At 37.7% G+C, this 25,307-nt stretch overlaps 1 pseudogene; it reads left to right on the forward strand.

Annotated features, from left to right (window-relative positions):
• The window catches only part of LOC130223669 (polycystin-1-like), a 115,648-nt pseudogene that overhangs the window by 89,493 nt on the left and 848 nt on the right, over positions 1-25,307 (forward strand).

A 25,307-nucleotide genomic window follows, 5' to 3' on the forward strand; every position in this document is an offset into this window, starting at 1 on the left:
ATTTGCTGTTCAAAACTAACCTAGAGCGCTGTCTGCTGTTTAAACACTAGCCTAGGGCCATGTCTGCTATATAAATCTAGCTTATAGCACCATCAGCTGTTCAAACTTAAGCCCACAATCGATTCAAGAGATAATAGGGATACATTTTGAAAATGAATAGAATCAGTGCACAATCTATATCTTGTCTGATTTTTCAATAATATCTGTGCGATTAATTGCACACACATTTACCCAAAAAATATTGAGATATCATTTTTGTCGTCGATGAACAGTGAAATACATACATATTAATGGTGTCAGCATAAATCAGGATATATTGTCAGAAAAGCAGTGAAACAGTGACATTTCCTGTAGCTTCAGCTTTGAAAGGGCATCCTGAAATGAGAATCGTGCTTGTCTAGTCCATGTCCATTAGCGTTTTGGCTTGTGAGTGGCATAAAATTTTAATTTGCGTCTCTGAGCTTTTCAGAAAGCATGGAAAGCATGATATACTTTGTCTGCAGCAATAACGCAGTCCTCATAGAATCTGAACGCTGGGAATGACATAATTGGGTTTGTGAGTCACCCGTGCCTTATTTCTTAGAGGAAACATGCCATCATCATTTATAGAAGAGAGCTGTACATGGAGAGCTATCAGCATGGTGTCATCAGAGAGACACTTGTGTTTTTTTTTCATCGACATTCCTCTTGATTTTGTTTCCGAGCGGCGTTCTCCTAATGTTTAGACTGAGACTGGAGTGATGTTATGCTTATGGGAAGCAGAGGGAGGGAAACCTGAGTGGGCGTTCGGGATGATGTCATCATTATGATGCGATGTGTTCCACTGCAAAACACTAACGACGTGCCAGACCTCATTAAACACACACACACACACACAGACACACACACAGACATTTGCTTGGTGAGCCGGTGGTCAAACACTCATTCCCCTGAGTTTGAGATCATAAATATTATGGTAAATCTGGTTATCTGGTGGTTCAAACACTCGCTGTGAGATGAGATGGTGAGGGCTGATGTGGATTGATGAGGATGGAGGTCAATCAAAGGTCACTGGAAGAATCTGCCCAAATCTGCTAGTGTTTTTGCGCATTACAGGAAGCCTTTATTTTGATAGTACATTAAATGGTGCGTAAATAGTTGCAGTTTATCAGTGGTTAGCACTGTCGCCTCACAGCTAGAAGGTCGCTGCTTCGAGTCCCGGCTGACCCAGTTGGCATTTTTATGTGGAGTTTGCATGATCTCCCCGTGTTGGCGTGGGTTTCCTCCGGGTGCTCCAGTTTCCTCCACAGTCCAAACACATGCGCTATAGGTGATTTGAATAAAATAAATTGTAGTGTATGAGTGTGAATAAGTGTGTGTGGGTGTTTCCCAGTACTGGGTTGCAGCTGGAAAGCATCTGCTCTGCGTAAAACATATGCTGGTAAGTTGGCGGTTCATTCCGATGTGGCGACCCCTGATGAATAAAGGGACTAACCCGAAGGAAAATGAATGAATGAATGAATTTATTAATAATTATTATAGAAATATCAGTAAAATATAAATTATTTACAATTAATAGAGGAAATTGTGTATTTTTAAGTATTATTGATACATGAGCTAATATTTAAAGTACTCTATTAAATCACATTCAATTAAAAGAAAGCTTCTCATTAAACATCAACATTTAATTAAAATAATTAAAAATGTAATACATGAATTTGTAAATTGATACAATATATGTAAAAATGATATAATAATTTGAATAATTATGTAATGTATGCAGTATTTTACATTTTAAAATACATAGATTTTATATGTAGTCATTTATTATATGAAATACTTTTTTTAAAATATTGTTTGGAAATATTAATGTATTTTAATAATTTTAATGACCAAAAGAAATGAATTCGTTATTCTATATAAACAAATAAATAAATAAATAAATATATATATATATTTATATGTATATATGTGTATATATATATATTTTTTCTGTTTAACAGAGAGATTTTGTCAACACATTTGCAAATAATAATTTTAATTAATTTCTAGTAACTGATTTATTTTATCTTTGTCATGATGACAGTAAATAATATTAGACTAGATATTTTTCAAGACACTTTTATACAGCTTAAAGTGACATTTAAAGGCTTAACTAGGTTAATTAGGTTAACTAGGCAGGTTAGGGTAATTAGGCAAGTTATTGTATAATTATGATTTGTTCTGTAGACTATCGAAAAAAAAAAGCTTAAAGGGGCTAATAATATTGTCATTAAAATGGTGTTTAAAAAAAAAACTGCTTTTATTTATTCATTCATTCATTTTCTTTTCAGCTTAGTCCCTTTATTAATCCTGGGTTGCCACAGCGGAATGAACCGCTAACTTATCCAGCATATTTTTTACGCAGTGGATGCCCTTCCAGCTGGAACTCATCACTGGGAAACATCCATACACACTCATTCACTCACACACACAACGGACAATTTAGCTTACCCAATTCACCTATATCACATGTCTTTGGACTGTGGGGGAAACCGGAGCACCCGGAGGAAACCCACGCCAACACAGGGATAACATGCAAACTCCACACAGAAATGCCAACTGACCCAGCCTAGGCTCGAACTAGCGACCTTTGTGGTATGAGGAGACAGCACTACCTACTGCACCACTGCGTCAAAAACTGCTTTTATTCTAGCTGAAATAAAACAAACAAGACTTTCTCCAGAAGAAAAAATATTATCAGACATACTGTGAAAATTTCCTTGCTCTGTTAAACATAATTTGGGAAATATTTAAAAAAAGAAAAAAAAACACTAAGGGGGGCTAATACTTCTGACTTCAACTGTATATAATAAATATTTTTTAACATTTATATCACTTGTATATAAATAATATAACATAATATAATATTTTTTTATTTTCAATGATTAATATGCATGTAAAAGTAAAATAACATTTGTAATAATTCACATACTTTAATTATATTTATATTATATTTAATTATACTTTTATTTTTGAATTTTGATTTATATTTAATAATAAAAATAATGTCAGTAAGTTCTTTTAAAGAGCTTATTTCTAAAAGCTATGCCTTATTAGTTCTATATGCCTGATTTCTCAGTTTATGATTCCTTGAACCACTATGGGAATCTGGGAGTTCTGTTTAGTCCTGAAGATCTTGGTCCAAGATCTGTGATGGTACTTTTCCAGAATGTACCTCAATTTCCATACCAGTACATGAACAAATGTTAAGTTTTTCCACAGAATTTATTGTACACCTGGTCGTCTGCATAACACGTTCCCACCTGTTCCGACCTCTGTTTTAAGTGCAAAACTTGTAAGGGCAATGTGTTTTGGTCTGTGTTCACATCAACTATTTCGCAGAGGGGTTCATTCTGCAATCCAGGAGATAATTGGAAACGTTTTATTTTCTGCCCCTCTCTTTTGTTGTTGAATGACATTCCTGAAGACCTTTTGACTCGGAGCTTAAACCTACAACTCTTACAATTCTGGCCCAAGAAATGTATATTACTAAAATGGTCTACTTCTCAAACTCCAACTATTTCCATGTGGATTTCTCTGTTGTCAGTCTTTCTTCCTTTGAAAAAATTAACCAGTGACCTCAACCACAAATAATAAACAATCATATATTTAAAGTAGCATAAATTAAGTAACATAAGTAGTCATTGTATATTTATACATTCCACTGACATGCCTGTTGTTGTAGCGGTGGACGGCGATGACACGGGGTGGGTACGAGACGCTGGTTCTGGATCTGAACACAACCACCACAGGCAGCGGACAGCATGCGTCCTGGTGCTCCGGCAGGGCATCATGCGGGACCGAGAATCCTACATTCTTTCAGCCTCCACGTCACCGATGATGGGATGGACCGAGAGGGCGTGGCCTACATTGAGCTCCACCCCAACCTGCCACCTGACGGAGGGGCGTGTTCTCTGTGGGCGGACGGGGTGTGGAACTCAGGTGCAGACACTGCTGGAGGAGTGCACTTCAACTGCCTCAGGTGAGACTGGAAAACAAGCATTGACATCTAGTGGTTTAAAACTGAGTATTGCAGTACATATTCAAAATACTGAAGAGGGTTTTTTCCACTCGACATTTTTCCACTCGACATTTACTGACATTTTATTCTACCCATCAGATTATGCTACCAACACTGTATTTTAATGGTTGGGGTTAGGGATTAAGTAAGGCAATATTACAGCTTCATATCACACTACTCCACGTTAAATTTACACTGGTAGCAAAATCTGATGGGTAGCTTATTGTGTCATCAAAATGTGCTACCTACTTTTTGAATGGGAGGTAGGACATCTGACAAGGTAGGACAAATCGACAGAACACCGGCCCCTCCTCCAACCACTCCACACATGGAGGTTTGCCAGATTGAGTACATCAACAGGAACATGCCTGCTGATTGAGCCTTACACTGTAAGCTGCTCAGCTAATGTTTACGTTCGTAATATTTGTATTATTTAGCATTTCTCTTATATTACGTCTCATTTTGGAAGCTGCTACTGTCCTCTGGAGGCATTTTCACATTAATTGAATCAGCCTCAAATGAAATATGCTGTGTTTTCCACCAAGGCAATCCCGGGGTGCTTAAATATATTTGGTTAAACTGGCAGTGGGCTGGTTATAGAGGTCAAAACACAGACCGACATTCTGACAAGGAACGCACATCTTCAAAGGAAAATAACTGACTATACCATCGTTTTTTTGGTAACACATGCACGTTTAATTAGCATGTTTTTTAAATATCTGCAAACGTAATATAAAAATCATTATTTTCAACCAAATTAATAGTTTTTTTCGATGTCAGTATGTTAGTTTTAAGTATATTTATAAGCTAGTGTGCTCAAAAACAGTGACAATTTGCATGTAGACGATATAAACACTTCTACTTGAATGGATCAACAATATTTTTGTCATCAATCATCAATTTCTCAAATCAAATCTTCTGACCAATCAAATGCTCTCTAGTATCTGCCATGCCCCACCCTCTTTCAAAATGCTCCTTGTTTACTTTTCATTTGATGCGCTTGAGCTCAACCACCCTCGCTGCGGAGCGGTGAGAAAAACAAAAAACTACTGGCTGTTTTTTTAAAGGGGAGGGGCTACTATATGCCCCGCCCTCTATTTATGTTTCAGTTAAAATTACATCACGCATCGAACCAAAATGCACATCTAAAACGCTTCATAGGACTTAGTCTGTAGTTGGTTGTCATGATACTGGAATTCAGTACCAATCAACACTGGAATTTTAAAAATGTCCATTTCCTGATAGCATTTGAGCACTGTTGAGCGCGTTCTTAAACGTTTAAACGTTAAAAGCGCTGATCAACGTTTTAAAGTCGTGATTCATCAGCGGATCACTCGTATGTCAGCTTGTAAACAAACCAGCTGATCGACGGGACTTTGAAACACTCCAGTGTCCCTGTATCTGTGGTTGCACTCTGTAAACAGCGGTGAGTTTGGTGAACTGATGAGACCTACACGGCCAATCACAGTCATTTCTTGTTGAGCACATGAACACAATGGCAAATCAGTGCCGTTTAAGAATGCGTTTTAACAGCGCTCAAATGTTAGCAGGACATGGACAATTTTGAAATTTCTAGTATTGATTGGTACCAAATTCCAGTATCATGACAACCCTAGTCTGTAGTGTACTAAGCTCTTGACTGGTGTCTTATTTTCAGGTTACACTGATCTGGATGAGACTGAGTCTCCGCTGGTCTACAGTCTACTAGTGGTTACGCTGCTCTGAGCTCTACTGCGAGGAGTTCTATGTGTATAAAGGCACCAGTCCAGAACATTCTGCCTTCCTGCCGCCCGGCTTCAGCTCGGCTCAGTTCAGAGTGTCAGTGCTGGTGATGGTGGAGGACCACCAGGGGGCGTCAATCCTGGCTCGCAACACGTAAGACACAGTTTAGCTTGATGACGAGTGTTGGTCTTGTTATTAGTTACTGTCATTAAATTACTTTTCTGCTAAAAAGTTAAGTAAGGGATTACTTATTCTTTTCTGGGTAGTTTAATTACAATTGCTTATAAATACTTAAATACAGAACATGAATTCGACACTTCTGTATAAATCAATTCAGAGATTTTTGTTATGTAAATATATTTAGCAACTACAGAAGGTTACAATTATCACGAATACTGCACTTGCTTAGGAAAAAAACTTAAATGTTTGAGTAAATTGTTAATGGAAAATAAGGTGTGCATTCAGAGAAGCAGAAATAATGTTTATATATATATATATATATATATATATATATATATATATATGTATGTATATATATATATATATATGTATGTATGTTTAATGTATATATATATATTATATATATATATATATATATATATATATATATATATATATATACACACACACCACACACACACACACCACACACACACACACCTGCCACTTTATTAGGTACACCTTAGTGCCGGGTTGGACCCCCTTTTGCCTTCAGAACTGCCTTAATCCTTCATGGCATAGATTTAACAAGGTACTGGAAATATTCCTCAGAGATTCTGGTCCATATTGACATGACAGCATCACACAGTTGCTGCAGATTTTTCGCCTGCACATCCATGATGCGAATCTCCCGTTCCACCACATCCCAAAGGTGCTCTATTTTATTGAGTTCTGGTGACTGTGGAGGCCGTTTGAGTACAGTGTACTCATTGTCATGTTCAAAATACCAGTCTGAGATGATTTGCGATTTATGACATGGCGAGTTGGAAGTAGTCATCAGAAGATGGGTACACTGTGGTCATAAAGGTATGGACATGGTCAGCAACAATACTCCAAAAAATACTCCAAAGTGTGCCAAGAAAACATCCCCCACAACAATACACCACCAGCAACCTGAACCGTTGATACAAGACAGACTGGATCCAAGCTTTCTTGTTGATGCCAAATTCTGACCCTGCCATCCGAATGTGGCAGCAGAAATCAATACTCATCAGACCTTCTATTGTCTAATTTTAGTTTCTGATTAGAAATTTGCGTTAACGAGCAGTTGGACAGGTGTACCTAATAAAGTGGCCGGTGAGTGTATGTAAATATGTATGTATAGCTTTCTTGTTATCATATATTTTGCATTTTGTTCAACAAAAGAATGTTAGATTTGTCCAGCAATGGCACATGCCTAAGAAAGAATAAATTAAGTAATTTGTCAATATTTGGTGTGTGTGAAATATGGGGTCATTTTTTTTAAATTGGCACCTTATTTCACATTAAATAATATTAAATATTATTTAAAAAACAATTAAACGTGTAGAATGTTTGACTAGAATTAAGAGTTTAATTTCTGTTGTCAACATGTGTTGCCATTTATATGGATTTTAAGTTGTATTGAGTGAAGTAATTAAAAGACTTATTGAGTAACTTTTCTTATAAAGTCATTTAAAAACAATTTTAATGATGTAATTAGCAATATATATTTTTAGAAACCTCCCTACACTGCTCATGACGAGTGTTGGTTGTGAATGCTTGCTAATGTGAGTGTGTCTGTCTTTGTGTGTGCATGTATGTGTGTCAGGTCGATGGAGGTGGTGCTCCCAGTGGTTCCTGACGGGTTCGTCTCTCTTCCTCATTGGCTGAGTAATATGACGGCCTCCACCCTGCGGGAGCTGCTCCGTCAAGGAGACTCTCAGAGGGTCCGAGAGCTGTCCCTCGCCCTCATCACTGTCCTCAATGAGGTATTCACTAAACACACACACTAGATCAGTGGTCCTCAATTGGTAGTGGGCCGCACGAAAAATATTTAATCAGTTTTGTTTTATTAATTATCTGAGTCTGAACGATCTTTTATTTAAAAAAAAAAAATCTTTATTTTGAAAAATCTTTTATTTAAAAAATCTTTTATTTAAAAATCTTTTATTTTGAAAAATCTTTTATTTAAAAAAATCTTTTATTTAAAAAATCTTTTATTTAAAAAATCTTTTATTTTGAAAAATCTTTTATTTAAAAAAATCTTTTATTTAAAAAATCTTTTATTTTGAAAAATCTTTTATTTAAAAAAAATTTATTTAAAAAATCTTTTATTTTGAAAAATCTTTTATTTAAAAAACTTTTATTTAAAAAATCTTTTATTTTGAAAAATCTTTTATTTAAAAAATCTTTTATTTAAAAAAATCTTTTATTTAAAAAATCTTTTATTTTGAAAAATCTTTTTTTAAAAAAATCTTTTATTTAAAAAATCTTTTATTTTGAAAAATCTTTTATTTAAAAAATCTTTTATTTTGAAAAATCTTTTATTTAAAAAAAATTATTTAAAAAATCTTTTATTTTGAAAAATCTTTTATTTAAAAAAATCTTTTATTTAAAAAATCTTTTATTTTGAAAAATCTTTTATTTGAAAAATCTTTTATTTAAAAAAATCTTTTATTTAAAAAAATCTTTTATTTAAAAATCTTTTATTTTGAAAAATCTTTTATTTAAAAAATCTTTTATTTAAAAAATCTTTTATTTTGAAAAATCTTTTATTTAAAAAAATCTTTTATTTAAAAAATCTTTTTTAAAAAATCTTTTATTTTGAAAAATCTTTTATTTAAAAAAAACTTTTATTTAAAAAATCTTTTATTTTGAAAAATCTTTTATTTAAAAAAATTTATTTAAAAAATCTTTTATTTTGAAAAATCTTTTATTTAAAAAAATCTTTTATTTAAAAATCTTTTATTTTGAAAAATCTTTTATTTAAAAAAATCTTTATTTAAAAAAATCTTTTATTTAAAAAATCTTTTATTTTGAAAAATCTTTTATTTAAAAAAATCTTTTATTTAAAAAATCTTTATTTTGAAAAATCTTTTATTTAAAAATCTTTTATTTTGAAAAATCTTTTATTTAAAAAATCTTTTATTTTGAAAAATCTTTATTTAAAAAAAACTTTTATTTAAAAAATCTTTTATTTTGAAAAATCTTTTATTTAAAAATCTTTTATTTTGAAAAATCTTTTATTTAAAAAAATTGTATTTAAAAAATCTTTTATTTTGAAAAATCTTTTATTTAAAAAATCTTTTATTTTGAAAAATCTTTTATTTAAAAAAAATTATTTAAAAAATCTTTTATTTGAAAAATCTTTTATTTAAAAAATCTTTTATTTAAAAAATCTTTTATTTTGAAAAATCTTTTATTTGAAAAATCTTTTATTTAAAAAAATCTTTTATTTAAAAAAATCTTTTATTTAAAAAATCTTTTATTTTGAAAAATCTTTTTTTAAAAAATCTTTTATTTTGAAAAATCTTTTATTTAAAAAATCTTTTATTTGAAAAATCTTTTTTAAAAAAATCTTTTATTTAAAAAATCTTTTATTTTGAAAAATCTTTTATTTAAAAAATCTTTTATTTTGAAAAATCTTTTATTTAAAAAAATCTTTATTTTGAAAATCTTTTATTTAAATTTTTTTTTTTTGAAAATCTTTTATTTTGAAAATCTTTTAAAAATCAAAAATCATTAAAAAAATCATTAAAAAAATAAAAATCTTGAAAATGACTATTCCCTTGCTTGTTAATTGAGTAGTGGTGGGCAAAGCGAGGCTTCATGAAACACTGAAACAGTTGAAGCAAATGTGTCGAAGTTTCGAAATGTTTCGAAACCCCACTCTAAAGTGACACCTAGTGGTCTTTTTTTATTTATTGCACTGGAATAGCTTTAGCAAAGAACAGTAGAGCAAACTGAGGTATTGAACCCTACTTTGTAGAATTGAACTTTCAAGTGAGTTAGTGGAGCGGGTAGGGTTCCTGACTACCATGCAGTGAAAATGGGTTCGAACCCAGGCTAATACAGCTATTTTGAATGCATTAATATCAGTTTGAAATGCTCTGTTCTTGGATTGTTTTGTTTCAACATTGGTCTGACATCCGTATAAACGTATTTGTGAATAAAAATGTCTTGTTTTGGTCATAAAGCAGGGCTGTTGTTAGATCAGACACAGTTGGGGCCAGAAGTTAACAAATTTATATTATCCATTAAATTTCCCATTGCATTTTATTAACGTCAACCCAAAATCTAAACCCAACCATCAGACTACTGTAAAATATTCATTATTGTTTTACAGTGTTACAAAAATGATGCTAAATTGACAGCGTATCTGCAGCTGGATACTATCTAGACCAGGCATGGGCAAACCGATCCTCGAGGGCCGGGTGTCCCTGCAGAGTTTTGCTCCAACACTAATCAAACACACCTGAACACCCTAATTAGTGTCTTCAAGATCACTAGAAAGCTACAAGCAGGTGTGTTTGATTAGGGTTGGAGCAAAACTCTGCAGGGACACCGGCCCTCCAGGATCGAGTTTGCCCATGCCTGATCTAGACTTTCACCATAAAAACAGTAACATTATTAAAATAAATAACATCGTGATTTCAGAGTATTTGTACAAGTCGGGATTCGAACCCAAAATCTTCAGGATCTCGACACTGTGTCGAAACGTCAGTTTCACATCAGCCATCCCTACTTAAGTGCCGAAATTAAACCCACAAGCAGCAGCAAATGAGTTACAAACAGACGTCTCTGGAAAGCTTCTATGCAAAAGGGAAAGGTCCAGAGAAAGACGTATAAACTGCCAAGGAATACATCCGCAACCCATTTGTCCACCAATCAGGTGAATCCAGCAAGTCTGTGCAAGAAGATGATCAACTGCTGGAGATTACAAATGATGGCAGCCTTTTAGGGTCTGTTCACATATCGAGTTTCTACAGTTCAAGAGCTCACACTTAGATAATGCTCGACTATGATAGCAGGTTTGGCATGCTGTCCCGGGAGAGAACCCTGAGCTCGGAAATAGATGAGCCCAAGGTTCCCGCCTGGTCAATGAGCATTAGGAGGGATACGAGATCAGGTGTTTCTCGAGTGCCCCCTTTTTGCTATGTATTAGTTAAGTGCTTGTGACTGTATCACGATTCACTTATGTACATGTTTTTAGACTGTGGGAGGAAACCGGAGGACCCGGAGAAAACCCACGCAAACACAGGGAGAACATGCAAACTCCACGCAGGGAGTGCCGACTGGCTCAATTAGAACTTGAACCTGCTGGCCTTCTTACTGCGAGGCAGCAGTGCTAACCGCTGAGCCACCGTGTTGCCCGATCATGAAAGAGGAGGAGGGAGAAGGGAAGGATGGGGGGGGTTTCCAAAAACGAAGATAAGGAATGAAGTTTAGGCAGGATATTTATAGTAGTTTTAGAATGATCTGATAGGCTAGCTAATGATTAGCAATGAGGATCAGCTGTAGTCAATCATATCACGTGCTCCTCTCGAAATTAGTTTGTGAAACTTCACTTTGCGCAAATTCGTTATATCCAATGGAGGTGCGCGGCTTGCTCGTACAAGCGGCGTGACGCACTCGCACCTTCCAGACGCACACAGTTGAACGAATGTTGCGAGCGCACCACGAGTCACATGACAAGAACTGACTGATCAGCTTTAGCTTGTGTGGAATATACACATATTGGTAGCCTAATTACCTCAGACAAACACAAACACCCAAACACTGCAGTGCTAAGTCATTTTTCCCTTAATTAAAACTTGTATCAGAGTGACAGCAATGATTTGTCATCCTTGTAGCCTAGCAACCTATGAACCACCCCCGGTCCACAGTAAAATTGACCGGTCCGTGGTGATAAAAAGGTTGAAGACCACTGTACTAGATGCACAGATAGACAGAACCAGTTGTGGATCAGGGGTCCTGGAGGAGCAGAGTTTAGCTCCAACTCAAAGTAGACACCTGTACCAGCTAATCAAGCTCTTACTAGGTATACTAGAAACATCTGTGTTCACATAAACATTTGTCTGTGTGTGTGTGTCAGTATGAGCAGGGTGTGTCCCGCAGGCGTGAGCGTGTGTCTAAACTGGAGCGTCAGTATCGAGTGAGCATCAGAGGAAACATCACCAGAGCTCTGACCTCACTGGACCTCACCACGGTCAGCGACATCCAGCAGACCTCCGCAGCGCTCGCACAGTGCACAGTGAGTGTGTGAAGCCCTCACATTTACACAATAACACACCTGCAGAAGAGTTCCTCAAGTGTGTGTGTGTATGTGTGTTTTCAGGCTGTGAGTCGAGAGTTTGTGTGTGAGGAGTGTCAGAACAGCACTCTGGACAAACTGGAGTCCATGCTGGAGATCCTGCAGACGGACACCAAACAGGGCACAGTCACCCCCACTGAGATAGCGGACAACATCCTCAACATCATGGGTATGACACACACACACACACACACAATCTCACATACACACACTCATACAATACATGCACTCATACACACACACACACATGCACACACACACAATCTCACATACACACACTCATACATGCACTCATATACACACACACATGCACACACTCAAACACATGCAGGCACACACACAAACAAACACTCATTCACACACACTCTCTCTCACACATACAAACACACACATATACACACTCTTACACATACATAGACATTCATACACACAAACAAACACACACAACACTTATCACAGACTTTCACACATACACACACTCATATACAGTACACACACAATAACACTTTTTCAAACATGCACATACACACACACACACACACACACCCAAACTCAAACATACTGTATACAGACATGCACACTCTTACATACACAGACACACATACATTCACAAACACTCTCTCTCACAGACACACATACACACACACACACACACACACATACAGACATACTTTTTCAAACACACTAATACACACTCACACACATACACACTCTTACACACACATACACAGACACACACACTCATAAACACACATACACACTCTATTACAAACACACACACTCATACACACACCACACACATGCATACACAGGCACACTTTTTCAAACACACTAATACACACTCACACCCACATACACACTCTTACACACACATACACAGACACACACACTCATACACACACTCTGTCACACACACACACACACACACACACACACTCAAACACATACAGACACACCCACACTCTATCACATACACACTCATACACACCCACACAGACACACTCTCTCTCACCACACAGACACACACACTCACACTCTCTCGCAGTAATTAAGCGTGTGTTCCCGCAGGTGATCTGATCCACCAGGTGAGTCAGGTGGCTTCATCTCCTCCTCCAGAAGCTGAAGATCAGGACGGCAGCGTTTCCCAGCAGCCTCCGTTCCTCCAGGAGGAGCTGCAGCACCACCCGCTGCGAGTGGCCGCTAAAGCCTACACGCTGTCCTCCGTCCTCATGCGGATCCTCATGCTGGGACGCGTCCTGAACGAGGAGCCGCTGATCCTCCGTGGCGCAGAGATCGCAGCCGCCGGCAAACGCGCAGACCCACAGAGCCTCCTCTGCTACGGCGAGAGCGACGCACCCGAATGCCAAGGCTTCTCCATCCCGCGGCCGTTCAATTCCAGTTTGGGACGGGCAGCAGGGGGCGCTCTGGCACCCAATAGCGACGACGGAATCGTGCAGCTACTCTTCCAGGTGGAGCCCAATCCGTTCCCGTTCAACTACGTAGACAATTACCCTGTTTCCACTGAGGTGGCGTCCATGGAGTTTCGTACGGTGAACGGCACACAGATTCCCATCGCGGATCTGGACGAGAGCCAGGCCATAACGGTCGCGGTGAATAACGGGAGTTATAACGCTAGCGGATTGGAGGCAGTTTTGCCGCCGGCGGGAGCAGTGAATATTAGCAGATGTGATTCGATCATTGTGAGGGTGAACACCAGAAACACCAACAGACAAGCCGGAGTTTACGTACAGCTCAACTTTACTGTACTCGACGGTAAGACGAGCAACACTAGGGGGAGACACTGAGGCCATGTCCATGCTAATATGTTTTCAATTAGCCTTCCTTTCATGCAGATTGAATCAATAATTTAGTAAGTGAGTCATTTGAATCAGTGAGTCATTAACTGCATACTTGCTCTGAACTGTTCATTTGAATCAACGAGTCATTAACTGGAGACTCTCTCTGAACAAGTTATATGAATTAGTGAGTCATTAAGTGGAGACTCTCTGAACAGATCATTTGAATCAATGAGTCATTAACTGGAGACTCTTTCTGAACAAGTTAAATGATTTAGTGAGTCATTAAGTGGAGACTCGCTCTGAACAGATCATTTGAATCAGTGAGTCATTAACTGGAGACTCTCTCTGAACAAGTTATATGATTTAGTGAGTCATTAAGTGGAGACTCTCTAAACAGTTTATCATTTGAATCAGTGAGTCATTAACTGGAGACTCTACCTGAACAAGTCATATGAATTAATGAGTCATTAAGTGGAGACTCTCTGAACAGATCATCTGAATCAGTGTGTCATTAACTGGAGACTCTCTGAACAAGTTATATGAATTAGTGAGTAATTAAGTGGAGACTCTGAACAGATAATTTGAATCAGTGAGTCATTAACTGGAGACTCTACCTGAACAAGTCATATAAATTAGTAAGTCATTAAGTGGAGACTCTCTGAACAGATCATTTGAATCAGTGAGTCATTAACTGGAGACTCTCTCTCTCTGAACAAGTTATATGAATTAGTAAGTCATCATTAAGTGGAGACTCTGAACAGATCATTTGAATCAGTGAGTCATTAACTGGAGACTCTCTGAACAAGTTATTTGAATTAGTGAGTCATTAAGTGGAGACTCTCTGAACAGATCATTTGAATCAGTGAGTCATTAACGGGGACTCTACCTGAACAAGTCATATGAATTAGTAAGTCATGAAGTGGAGACTCCCTCTGAACAAAACATTTGAATCAGTGACTCATTTCAATCAGTGAGTCATTAACTGGAGAATCTCTCTGAACAAGTTATATAAATTAGTGAGTCAGTAACTGCAGACTTGCTCTGAACAGTTCAATTGAATCAATTAGTCATTAACTGGAAACTCTGAACAGATTATTTGAATAAGTGAATCATTTCAATCAGTCAGTCATTAAGTGGAGACTCTCTCTGAACAGATCATCTAAATTAGTGAGTCGTAAGCTGCAGACTTGCTGTGAAAAGTTCATTTGGATCAGAGAGTCATTAACTGCAAGACTCTGTCTGAATAGATTATTTGAACCAGTGAATCATTAAATACAGATTCACTCTGACCAGTTCACTTGAATCAATGAGTCATTGACTGGATACTCTGTCTGAACTGGTTATATGAATAAGTGAGTCGTTAACTGGAGACTCTCTCTGAACAGATCCATTGATTTAATGAGTAATTTAGTGAGCCATTAGGTGCAGACTCTCTCTCTCTGAAAAGTTCATTTGAATCAGTGAGTCATGAAATGTGGACTCCCTTTGAACAGTTCATTGTATCAGTGAGTCGTTATCTGGAGGCTCACTCTCAACAGTTCATTTGAATCAGTGAGTCATTAACTGCAGACTCGATCTGAACAAATCACTTGAATCAATGAGTCATTAGCCGCAAGCTCCCTTTGAGCAGTTTTTTGGTATCAGTGAGTCGTTAACTGCAGTTTGTCTCTGAACGGATCATTTTAATCAGTAAGTAATTACCTGCAGAATCACTTTGAACAGTTCATAAGTGTCAGTGAGTTATTACTGCAGACTCACTCTGAATGGATCATTTGAATCAGTGAGTCATTAACTTACATTGCAAAGTAAACATTTTGTTTCTGAGGTCTGGTAGTAAACTATTATTTGTTCTTTTTTTGCTTTTAATTGTGTAAAATTTAGAAAAAGGGACAAACACAATTTCAAGATAATGCATCTATGATCATATTTTACTTGTTTTATTAGAGTAGTTCTTATATTTAGGTAATTTTTTTACAGCAGTTTGCGTTCATCATGTGTTTCTCAGATACTCCAGACGTTTGGGAACAGGACCCGTGGATCACAGCCTACCTGGACACCTCTGAATGGCCCAATGAATTAACAGCACCGACAGGAAACGCATCACACTCAACATGACAAGGGGGCGGGACCTTGACCACCGTGACTACACCTTCTTCCTGTCTCCGAAGTAAGGGATGTCCTGAATATATTTTCTGACAATTACTTCTGCTTTTGCAGTTGTTAACTGTAGACTCACTTTGAACAAATCATTTAAATAACTGAGTCATTTGAATCTGCAGACTCACTTTGAATGGATTATTTGAATCTGAGTCGTTAACTGTAGACTTACTCTGACTGGATGTTTTGAATCAGAGAGTCGCTGACTGTAGATTGGCTCTGAACAAATAATCTGAATCAGTGAGTCATTAACTTCAGCCTCACTCTGAAAAAATAATCTGAACCAATGAGTCACTAACTTCAACCTCACTCTGAACAAATAATCTGAATCAGTGAGTCATTCACTTTAGATTTACTATAAACAAATAATCTGAATCAGTGAGTCATTAACTGCAGACTCGCTCTGAAAGAATCATCCAAATCAGTGAGTCATTAACAGTAGACTTGCTCTAGGCAGATAATCAGAATTAATGAGCCATTAATTGCAGACTTGATCACTTGAATCAGTGAGTCATTCATTGCTGAACAGACCATCTGAATTGATGAGCCGTTAACTGCAGACTCACTCTGAATTTACTTGAATCAGTGAGTTGTTAACTGCAGACTTGCTCAGAGCGAATCATTTGAATCAGTGAGTCATTAAGGGCAGACTCACTATGAACAGATTATTTGAATCAATGAGTCATTAACTAGATTCTCCAGTTTTCTGAAATGTAGTGAGTGGTCTACAATGTAGCAATGTGAAAGTGTCCTACAATAAAATGTGTGTTGATGTTATGTTGTGTGTCCTCCTCCATCAGTGTGTACGACACCACGCAGGATCACTTCATCAACGTGTCGTCAGGCTGTGGCGCTGCAGAGCCGGAGCTCCTACATCTGGAAGTGGCTGTCTTCACGTCTCTGTGTCAGTACTTCAGTGAAAGCGCAAAGCAGTGGCGGACGGATGGCATGGACCCGCTCCCAGAGACCAGTGTGGGTCGAGCCGTGTGCCTCACCCGTCACCTCACCGCATTCGCTGCCAGCCTGTTCGTCCCGCCTGACGCCGTCTCCTTATCATTCCTGTGAGCATTTAGAAAGCATCTCTTTTCAACAGTTCACAGCATAAAAAATTAACACATTTTCTCTTCAGAAACTCTTCAGATACTGTAGCACTGATTCATTAAACAATATCCTTTTGTCCGTAGGTTAGCATTAAAGCAAAAAATAACCTCCAAATTATATCTTATAGTTGGTCTTTGAATCAGTGAGTCATTTACTACAGACTCACTCTGAATGGATTTTTGAATAAGTGAGTCATTTAAATTAGTCAGTCATTTAACTCTGAATTGTTAACTGCAGACTCATTCTGAAAGGATCATTTTGAACAAGTGATTCGTTTGAATCAGTGAGTCATTAACTGCAGACTCATTCTGAAACGATAATTTAAATAAGTGATTCATTTGAATCAGTGAGTCATTAACTGCAGACTCATTCTGAAAGGATCATTTTGAACAAGTGATTTGTTTGAATCAGTGAGTCATTAACTGCAGACTCATTCTGAAACGATAATTTAAATAAGTGATTCATTTGAATCAGTGAGTCATTAATTGCAGACTTATTCTGTAAGGATCATTTGATTAAGTGATTCATTCGTATCAATAAGTCGTTAACTGCAAACTTATTCTGAAGGGATAATTTAAATGAGTGAGTCATTTGAATCAGTGAGTCGTTAACTGCAGACTCTGAAAAGATCATTTGAATCAGAGAGTCATTTGATTCAGTGAGTCTGTAAATGCAGACTCACTCTGGAAGGATCATTTGACTAAATGAGTCATTTGAATCAGTGAGTCGTTAACTGCAGACTCACAGAGAGCATCCTTTGAATAAGTGAGCCATTTGAATCAATGAGTTGTTCACTGCAGACTCATTCTGAAATGATCATTTGAATAAGTGAGTCATTTAAATCAGTGAGTCATTTACTGCACTCACTCTGAAAGGATCGTTTGAATAAGTGAGTAATTTGAATCAGTGAATCGTTAACTGCAGACACATTCTGAAGGATCATCTGAGTAAGTGAGTGATTTTGGCTTTGTAATAAAAAAATGTGATCATAATGGAAGTCCATCGGGCTAAAACAGGCACCAACATAATGAAAGGGCAGTCAATTTGAACAGTCCACAAGGGTTGTAATAAAATATTAATCTAGGTTACCTCTAGGTTACGACTCACAGATGCAATGAACTGTTCAAAGGGAGCCCACGTTTAATGACTCACTGATTCAAATGAACTTTTGAGTAAGTCTGCAGTTAACAACTGATTGATTCAAATGATCTCTTCAGAGAAAGTCTGCACCTAATGACTCACTAAATGACTCACTAAATCAAATAATCTGTTTAGAGAGAGTCTCCAGTTAACACTCCCTAATTCATATAACCTGTTCAAACAGAATATCCAGTTAATGACTCATTGATTCAAGTGAACTGGTCAGAGTGAGTCTGTAGTAATGATTCACTGGTTCAAATAATCTGTTCAGACAGAGTCTGCAGTTAATGACTCCTGATTCAAATGAATATCTAATAAAATCTTGCATTTATTTACTATCAGGAGCGTTCAGTGTCTCGGAGTGTGGTGGTGGTCCTGGTGTGTGTGGTTTCTCTGCTGTGTTACGCTGTGGCTGGAGCTGTTCTCCGTAAGCTGGATCAGATGGACCTGAGGCGGGCATCTGTTGTGCCGCTCTGTGGGAAAGATGGACTCTACAAGTACGAGATCCAGCTCAAGACCGGCTGGAGTCCCGGAGCAGGTCAGATTCACAGCGTCTTTCCTTCATACTGCTTCAATGTGCATTTCAACTATTGCATCAGGAAGCAGCGATGGAAATGCCAACATTACATTATTCACAAAACAAGTTTAATGAATGAAAATGAATATGTTAGATGGAAAACATTTGCTGGTTATATTGACTTTATATTAAAATAATGCACCTAAATTAGCACATGATTAGCATTTTGTTAGTTTTTTGCATTTAATTGTGTGTATAATTTATGTGTTTTCATTTTGAGTTATAGATTTTGGATGTGTAGATACATTTTATTTCTTGTTATTTTCATCCATCAAGTTTGGGAGCTAGGGCAGGACGGTGGCTCAGTGGTTAGCACTGAGGCCTTACGGCAAGAAGGCTGGTTCGAGTCTCAGCTGTGTCATTTGGCATTTCTGTGTGGAGTTTGCATGTTTTCCCATGTTGGCGTGGGTTTCCTCCAGGTGCTCCGGTTTCCCCCACAGTCCAAACACATGCGCTATAGGTGAATTGGATTAACTAAATGGCCATAGTGTATGAGTATGTCAATGTGAGTGTGTATGGGTGTTTCCCAGTACTGGGTTGCGGCTGGAAGGGCATCCACTGTGTAAAGCATATCCTTGGAATAGTTGGCTGTTTATTCCGCTGTGGCTACCCTGACAAATAAGGGACTAAGCCGAAGGAAAATGAACGAATGAAGTTTGGGAACTAGCTGAAATAAAATAAATCATTCATTCATTCATTTTCTTTTCGGCTTAGTCCCTTTATTAATCCAGGGTAGCCACAGCGGAATGAACCGCCAACTTATCCAGCCATGTTTTACGCAGCGGATGCCCTTCCAGCAGCAACCCATCACTGGGAAACATCCACGAATGATGCTTGGGAGAAGATGCAAACTCCACACAGAAGCGCCAACTGACCCAGCCGAGGCTCGAACCAGCGACCTTCTTGCTGTGAGGCGAACGTGCTACCCACTGCACCTGCTGGTTTGTTTACAGCAGATTATTTACCAACAGGCCGTCAGTGTCTTATTAATCACAATTCAATTTCCATTTTGGCTTCCAATGGGCGTCCATAAGGAGTTTATGTGTAGTTAATGATGATGTGCCCCTTCAAGTAAAGTCATGATATAATTACATGTTAATGAGTTGGTGATGGTTAAATTAAGCGTAAACTAATGTGGTAATTAATACATTTATTAACAAACAGTCATGTACTACCAAGTAATTGAGGTAGCCGTTATTTACTCATGAACTCATGTGACTTATGTTGTAGTTAAAGTTAGTTGATGATTAGCGCATGCTAACTCATAATGTTTAGTTTACATATTAACACATCATTATTCGTGTACTGTTATTATAAAGTGTTACAGATTAAAGAGTATCTCCATGATTGTGATCTCCTGCAGTCTGAAAATCAGTCTATGATCATCTTCATCATTATCTTGATGTTCATTGGTGCTCCAGGAACCACGGCTCACGTTGGCATCAGTCTTCATGGCAGTGAGGGCCGCAGCGGGCACAGACATCTGGATAGTGTGGGCGCCTTCGCTCGCAACAGCCTGGACATTTTCCACATCGCCAGCGACTCCAGCCTCGGCAGCGTGCTCAAGATCCGCCTGTGGCACGACAACAAAGGTAGCAGTGGGAAAAACCCGTTCATTTTCTCCATAGGGGAGCTGAGTTTTAATTATAACTCAAAAAAAGACAATAGCAATTGTGGGTTATTTATTTAAATTGTGCTCACTTGCATACATTTTCATAACAAAAATTAAAATAGAGGATAAAGCCTGGTTTAATATTCTGTCTTTTTTTACCTTTGATTTTAATGTAATTAAAAAAAAAAAAAAAATATATATATATATATATATATATATATATATATATATATGCTTAATTTCATTTAATTATTTATTTAATTATGTGTTGTTTATTTGTTTGTATATTTATGTATTTATTTATTTTTATTAAGGCTTAGAATCAAGAATTAATTTGATAGCAATTGCGGTGTTATTTATTTAAATATGCTCTCATTTATGTGCATTTTCAGAACAAAAATTAGAATCGAGGATAAAGCCTGGTTTAATATTGTGTTATTTTTGCTGCCATGATTTCAAGTTTAGTTTTTTGTTATTTGATAAGAGAAATCACTACTGTCAAAAATAGTTTCACTTTGTTTTGCAAAAAATATATAATATATGTTTTAATGATTTATGAAAAAAATAAATACATATTTTTCATCGTGTATATATACAGTGTATATACACAGCTGAAGTCAGAATTATTAGCCCCCCTGAATTATTAGCCCCCCTGTTTATTTTTTATTAAACACATTTCTAATCATAATAGTTTTAATAACTCATCTCTAGTAACTGATTTATTTTATCTTTGCCATGATGACAGTAAATAATATTTGACTAGATATTTTTCTAGACACTTCTATACAGCTTAAAGTGACATTTAAAGGCTTAACTAGGTTAATTAGGTTAACTAGGCAGGTTAGGGTAATTAGGCAAGTTATTGTATAACGATGGTTTGTTCTGTAGACTATCAAGAAAATATAGTTAGCTTAAAGGGGCTAATAATATTGACCTTAAAATGGATTTAAAAAATTAAAAACTGCTTTTATTCTAGCCGAAATAAAACAAATAAGAATATCCTTGCTCTGTTAAACACCATTTGGGAAATATAAAAAAAAATTATAATAATTCACAAGGGGGGGGGGGGGGATAATTCTGACGCACACTGTGTGTGTGTGTGTGGTGTGTGTTGTGTATATATATATACATATATTCTGTAAAATATGAAGAGTATATATATATATATATATATATATATATATATATATATATATATATATATATATATATATATATATATATATATATATATATATATAAGCATTATATAAAATAAAAGAATAAATTATAAATATATTATTATTATTTTTTATTTTTTATTTTATAATTTTATTTTCACACAATATTTATATATCTTTAAATCTATACCAATCAGAATTTTAGTGAAATGATTTCAGAAACACTGTGTGATGATGGAACATTGTGAATATATTTCAGATTAAATATGAAGTCATATTTAAAATGTTATTTTAAAGAGGTATTGGAATACATTTTTAGATTCACCTAAGAAATTCTAGCCAAGCATTCGAGGAATGGCCAGCGCATGAAAACAATTTATTTTCCCCAAGAATGTTGATTTATTTGCCTTGATGAAAACAAGACAGAAATGCTGAGCAAATCTTCTTTGTTGTTGCAGCGCGTGCTTCATCATGTCTGTAGTTTAGCTCTTTTGCTCTTTGCTCTCCGTGAACACACAGATCTCTTAATAACAGTGCGTTTCCTATAATGAAGCTGCTGTTTGTGATGGAGGTCGAGCTCGTCTTCACCGCGCTGTTGTGTGTTTGCGAAAATGAGAAACACACTTCTGTCAGTCCGCTGAGCGTGTAGATCTCAGAGCGTTCACAGAGCTGAAAACAGCAGCGTTCCCTACTGCAGCAACATGACATTGTAATTACTTTTATTTGTTTACACTGGGGCGACACGGTGGCTCAGTGGTTAGCACTGTCGCCTCACAGCAAGAAAGTCTGGTCTGGTTTGAGTCCCCGGCTGGTCATTTGGCATTTCTGTGTGGAGTTTGCATGTTCTTCCTCCCATGTTGACGTGAGTTTCCTCCGGGTGCTCTGTTTCCCCCACAGTCCAAACACATGCGCTATAGGGGAATTGATTAACTAAATTGGCCGTAGTGTATGTGTGTGTGCGTGTGTGAGAGTGTGTATGGGTGTTTCCCCAGTACTGGGTTCAGCTGGAAGGGATCTGCTGTGTAAACATATGCTGGAAAGCTGGATACACACACATACGGAGAGAGATGCACACAGGTACACACACACACACACACACACACATATACAGATGCCCACACACAAATATGCATAAAGGATACTACACCACACACAGATGCACACACCCACACAGCACACACACACACACACACACACACACACACACACACAGATGTGCTGAAACACAGCTGTGGCAATATGTTACACTCCAGAAGGGAGGAGATGCCAGTAATGTGTGTGTGCATCTGTGTGTGTGTGTGTATGTGTGTGTGAGAGATTATGTGGGTGTGTGTGTGTGTTTCCTGTCTTCTGTTCCACACCCATCATTAATGTGCGGGGCGAAACATTCACACACATACCACACCACACCACACACCTAACCACACACATGATCTTATGTAAGACACACACACACACACACACACACACACACACTAACACACACATGATCTTATGTAAGAACACACACACACACGCACACACACACTAACACACACATGATCTTATGTAAGAACACACACACACACACACACACACACCCACAACACACACACACACACACACACCACACACACACACACACACACCTATGAATTGAACACTTTTTATGGGTTCTTTTTTGTTCTATCTCATTTCCTTCTCATTTTTGTAGTTTTCACAGACGTGAGATGTGGGCTTCACTGTGTGTGTGTGTGTGTGTGGTGTGTGGTGTTGTGTGTGTGTGTGTGTGTGTGTGTATGTGTGTGTGTGTTCAGGGAGCGTGGTGTGGTGTGGGTCTCAGTGAAATGCAGTTTTTGCCCATGTTTTCTGATATTGTGTGCGTGTGTGTGTGCGTGTGCGTGTCTGTGTGTGCGTATGTTCAGGGAGCGTGGTGTGTGGCTGGGTCTCAGTGATCAGTCTTCTCCGCATGTGCTCCGCTGGCTGGACGGCTCTGATGTGCTGCCGGGTGAGGAGGGCTCTAAGGATCGAGGGTCTCTTCAGCCAGGGAACATGTGTGTGTCTCTGGACGGCGGCGCGCAACCCAGCATACACTCCTGCACCGCCAAACGAGCCTTCGTCTGCCAGTTCACACGCCACGGTAAACAGCAGACACACACACACACCACTGCAGCTCTCCGAGACTAAAGACAAAATTGAACATTTCCTCATTACTGTGGGGTGTAGCTACTCTCAAACTGTAGCTTGATATGCTTCAAGCTACTCATCAGGAAACTAGCTAAGCTACTGTCAGACTACACTTTCAGAAAAGAGTTAAAAGTAACTACAAGTTACATCCACTCAAGTGAATTGCTAAATGTTGTTAGCTACACTACACTTTATTTCCTTAAAGTAGCTAGCTACTAGTTATTTGCTAAAATTAACTAGCTACACTACTTAAAAGTAGCTAGCTGTTGGCACCAATAGCCTAGTGGTTAAGTGTGCTGACATAGCACTATGGTGCTAACGGCGACCCGAGTTTGATTCCCGGCTCGAGTTCCTTTTCCGACCCTTCCCCTCTCTCGGCTCCCAATAATTTCCTGTCTGTAATCTCCACTTTTCCTATCCAGAAGCTATCCACTTTACTTAAAGTAGCTAGTTTCCACTACAGGTTACTTGCTAAAAGTAGCTGGCTACACAACAAGTTACTTCCAAAAGGTATTTAGCTACACTACACGCTACTTGCTAAAAGTAGCTAGTTATACTACAAGGTACCTGCTAAAAGTAGCTAGTTACACTACAAGTTACTTGCTAACAGAGCGAGCTACACTACAAGGTACCTGCTAAAGTAGCTAGTTACACTACAAGTTACTTGCTAAACGGAGCGAGCTACACTACAAGGTACCTGCTAAAAAGTAGCTAGTTACACTACAAGTTACTTGCTAAAAGGAGCGAGCTACACTACAACCCTGCTGAAAAATCCAGCTTAAACCAGCCTAGGCTGGTTGGCTGGTTTTAGCTGGTTGACCAGCCTGGTTTTAGAGGGGTTTTGGCCACTTCCAGGCTGGTTTCCAACCATTTCTAGCCTGGTCTTAGCTGGTCTGGCTGGAAAATGACCAGCTAAAAACCATCTAAAACCAGCTTAACCAGCCTGGTTTAAGCTGGACATAGCTGGTTTTGGCTGGGCTCCCAGCCTGGCTTGGCTGGTCAAGCTGGTTTTAGCTGGTCATCTCCCAGCCTGACCAGCTAGGACCAGGCTGGAAATGGCTGGAAACCAGTCTGGAAATGACCAAAACCCCTCTAAACCAGGATGATCATCCAGCTAAAACCAGCCAACCAGCCTAGTCTGGTTTAAGCAGTTTTTTTTCAGTTGGGAAGTTACTTGCTAAAAGGAGCGAGCAACACTACAAGGTACCTGCTAAAAGTAGCTAGCTACACTGCAAGTTACTTGCCAAAATAGCTAACTACACCAGCAGGTTCTTGCTAAAATTAGCTAGCTATACTACTTGCTATAAGTAGCTAGCTACACTACAAGTTACCTGCTAAAAGTACTGTAGCTAGCTCCATTACTCACTACTTGCTAAAAGAAGCTATAGTTACACTACAATTTACTTGCTAAAAGTAGCGAGTTACACTACAAGTTACCTTCTAAAAGTAGTTAGATACTCTACAAGTTACTTCCTAAAGTAGCTAGTTACTTTGAAGCAAACCTTTCACAAAGGCATCCCACATAGCAAAATATCTCTGGCCCAGGTCTGGCCACAC

This window comes from Danio aesculapii, chromosome 1 (genome assembly GCF_903798145.1).
Source record: "Danio aesculapii chromosome 1, fDanAes4.1, whole genome shotgun sequence".
NCBI lineage: Eukaryota > Metazoa > Chordata > Actinopteri > Cypriniformes > Danionidae > Danio > Danio aesculapii.